General features: G+C 50.0%; 1 long non-coding RNA gene across 1 annotated transcript; it reads right to left on the bottom strand.

The window, feature by feature from the left end:
- Positions 1-273: 273 nt before the first annotated feature.
- LOC128932280 (uncharacterized) lies at positions 274-3,553 on the bottom strand. The gene is made up of 4 exons (XR_008481926.2): positions 3,521-3,553; positions 1,486-1,560; positions 618-758; positions 274-506 (listed from the first exon to the last, which is right to left on the bottom strand). It is a non-coding gene; the product is annotated as an uncharacterized LOC128932280 (long non-coding RNA).
- Between the last annotated feature and the right edge of the window lie 430 nt (positions 3,554-3,983).

The raw sequence follows: 3,983 nt of genomic DNA, 5'->3' as shown, positions 1-3,983 counted from the left end.
GACTTTTGACCCAGCAATTCCATTTCTAGGACATATCCTATGGATATACTTGCACAAGGACACAGAAAGCTTTCCACCAGCCTCTCTGTTGCAATTTGTCATGGCAAAAGCCTGCATGCCACCATCACTAAGAAACTGGTTCTTTAAATCCTGGTCTATGTCCACCATGGAATACCATGCAGCCTTGAAAAAGGAGGATGCTCTCTATGCACTGGTATTATCAAGACCTCCGGTTGGTGAAAATCACAAAGCACAGAACTAGTGTGTAGAGTCCTCTGACATCAGTAAGGAAACAAAGAAAATGGCCGGGTGCGGTGACTCTTACCTGTAATCCCAGCATCTTGGGAGGTCAAGGCGAGCAGATCATGAAGTCAGGAGTTTGAGACCAGCCTGGCCAATGTAGTGAAACCCCGTATCTACTAAAAATACAGAAATTAGCCGGGTGTACTGGCACTTGCCTATAATCCCAGCTACTCCAGAGGCCGAGTCGGGAGAATCGCTTGAACCTGGAAAGCAGAGGTTGCAGTGAGCTGAGACCACGCCATTGCACTCCAACCTGGGTGAGACTCTGTCTCAAAAAATAAAAAAAGAAAAAAAAAGGAAATACACACATTTACCTGCACGTTCACAGAGCCCTTCTGAAAGGCAACACAAAAGACCATCATGGTGCAGAGCTGAGAGAGTGAGGAAGCACAGGAGGGAGGCTGGCTTTTCACTACAAGCTTGTACCTTTGTTATATGGCACCACATGGTACTATCTATGGACAAAAATGAGTTAAAGTTACAATTCTTACATGAGGCACAAATGCTCCACATCTGTGGATGTAGGAAAATGCTTGTGATGAATTGATAGAAAAGAAGGTGATCTATATTAGTTAGGTGACCTTCTTTTCTCTCAATTCATCAGAAGCATTTTCCTACATATATATCCATGAGATATATGCATTATTCACATATATCCATGAGATATCTCCACAAGTATATCCCACGTATATCCATAAGAATAGAGAGAAATGTCTAAAAACACTATCATCAAATCAGCAAATGAAGTTGCTACTATTCGTGCACTGTATGCATTGATTCATTTTCTCACAACAACAGGGCAAGGCAGAGAGATGGCTGTTGTCCTCACCGCACAGATTTCCTGACCAAGGGCTCACAGCCAAGGGGAGGCAGAGCTGGGATTGGAACCTCAGCTACAGGGTTAGAGAGCCGTCTCTGTTGCAAATCGCACATATCTCTTTTTGCCTTGACTTTTCAGCATTATCAGAAGTTGAGCCAGGTCAGGCACAGTGGCTCACACCTGTAATCCCATCACTTTGGGAGGCGGAGGTGGGCAGATCACCTGAGGTCGGGAGTTCGATACCAGCCTGACCAACATGGAGAAACCCTGTCTCTACTGAAAATACAAAATTAGCTGGGCGTGGTGGCGCATGCCTGTAATCCCAGCTACTTGGGAGGCTGAGGCAGGAGAATTGCTTGAACCTGAGAGATGGAGGTTGTGGTGAGCTGAGATCGTGCCACTGTACTCCAGCCTGGGCAACAAGAACGAAACTCCATCTAAAAAAAACAAAGTTGAGCCAATTAATCCAAGTCTCTTTCTCTTCTGCTGCCACTTTACTTCTAAACAAGACTTTTAAGAAAAAGCCCTAAGAACAACCCATGTCCCCCAAGTCAGCAGCCACCCTTTCCTGGCACTCATGTCCTCTGGGGAATTCCCCTCCCAGCTCCTGGTGTAGGAAATCATGAGAGTGTTTTTTAAAGAGTCAAGCAAGAACAAGGAGGATGTTTCATGTTCCAGATAAAAGGACACCAAAGAGAGGTGTCACCAAATGCAGGGCCTAACCCTCGGTACCAGAAAAAATAAAGAATAAACTTTTAAAAAGAAAAACAGATTTAAACAGTTATAAAGGACATCTGGAGCAGTCCCAGTCATTTGAACATGGCCTGGAGACTACCTAATGTAACTGACTCGATACTAAATTTCTCATATGTGAGCACAGCACTACGGTTGTGTTGAGAACGCCCTCGTCCTTCAGAGATGCAGGCTGAAGCAATTAGGGTGAAGGCCAAGGATGCCTGCAACTTACTCTCAAACAGCTCAGCAAAAATCACACAGAGAGGTCGGGTGTGGTGGCTCACGCCTGTGATCCCAGCACTTTGGGCGGCGGAGGCAGATGGATTGCATGAGGTCAGAAGTTCAAGACCAGCCTGGCCCAAGTGGCGAAACTCCATCTCTACTAAAAATACAAAAATTAGCCAGGCATGGTGGCAGGAGCCTGTTATCCTAGCTGTTCGGGAGGCTGAAGCAGGAGAATCACTTGAACCCGGGAGGCAGAGGTTGCAGTGAGCCAAGATCGCGACATTGCACTCCAGTCTGGGCAACAAGAGCGAAACTCCATCTCAAAAAAAAAAAAAAAGCACATAGGGCCAGGTGTTTGCAGTAGGGGATCCTGGGGGAAGGGACACTTGGAGGCTCATTGCAAAGTTTTTGCATTTTTCTCTAAGTCTGAAATTTTTCAGAATAAAAAGTTGGGGGAGATAGGTGGTTGCCAGGGGCTGGAGTAGGAAAGGGATTGATAACAAGGAGGCACCAGGGAACTTTCTGATGTGATGGAAATATTCTGCAACTTGATCGTGCTAGTGGATATACAACTGTATACATTTCTCAAGATTTGTAGAACTGCATATCACAAAAGGGTGAATTGTGCTATATATAAATTACATATCCATGAAAGTCACTTGAAAAAAAGGGGGGAAAGACAAAGAACCTATGGGGTCCTCATGGGCTCTGGTACTGCCTTGATCCAGTCTCACCTGAACCCGCAGTGGCCCCGAGGGTTCAGCAACACGGAAGAGCTACCCTCTAGACCCCAGGACCCACAACCTGGCCTTGGGAAGCTTCCTCCTAAGCCTCCCTGCCCTGAATCCAGAGCTTCGGAGCTTCCCCAGGAGACATGCACTGAATGACTTCCTTGCATCCTGAGAAAGCAGTATCGGTGCCGCTCACAAAGCACTGGCAACCTCAGCAGAGACCGAAGATCGCTGCGTCCACCCCACCACCACAGCTCTTCCCAGAACAAGAAAGCGGCCTGCTCAAGACCGCACAGCAAGTCAGGCAGCTCTGCTGGATTGGTCATTCTGAAACTAAAGCCCCAAGCCCGAGATTATCCCTTCCAACCACCCTGATTTCTCAGGTCAGAAGACGGAGGCCCAAGTGTGTGTCAGAGCACAGATTAGCAATGGCTCCGCAGCCCCAGATGCTGCCAGCATGGTGGGTCTTCGTGTGGTCCCCACAGGCTGGCAGTGGGGCCCCAGGAGGGTGGGATGTGAACCTCCATTCCTGTCTGTCATCCTCTGTCATCTCCACAATCCCCTCCCAAGCTTCCTTTGTTCCCACCCATTGGGGCACAGGGCTGGACGCAGGGGCCAGGTGGGGGTCCCACACCTGCCCCCCACCGCCCTGGGGAGCACCCACATGGCACAGAGCCACAGATTCTGCCCAGCCCACGAAACTCACCTCACCCAGAACCTGTTTCAACTCCTCCAGCTCTCCTTGGCAGCCGCGGAGGCCTCATTAAGTGATGCCAGCACCTCCCACACACCCCCGAAGAAGGGGAGGGGGCACTGCCCCAGCAATGGAACTCTACGGCCCCATCGGAGGCCCCGCGCCTCCCCCAGAGTCCCTCAGGTCTGGCTATATGCACCACAGAGACACAATGCCCGTGCCAGACCAGGCTGGGGAGCAGGGACCTCAATGTGAGATGCGGTCCAGGCCCCGCCGCCTCTCTCCTGGGCAGGCCTGCCTGGGCCCCGGGGAGATGCTTAACCTCCTTAATTAACTGGCAGTGATTAAGAGGCCACCTTGGGAGGCCTCTGAGGCCTCAAGGAGGACTGGGGGCCTGAAACTGGGGGCAAGGCCCCCTAGTCATGGCAGGCTCAGAGACTTCCCCCATGTAGAACGGGGAGAAGGGGCCCCCACC

This window comes from Callithrix jacchus, chromosome 5 (genome assembly GCF_049354715.1).
Source record: "Callithrix jacchus isolate 240 chromosome 5, calJac240_pri, whole genome shotgun sequence".
Lineage (NCBI taxonomy): Eukaryota > Metazoa > Chordata > Mammalia > Primates > Cebidae > Callithrix > Callithrix jacchus.
Note: the sequence above shows the minus strand (reverse complement) of the source record. Positions and strands in the feature narration are given on the sequence as shown.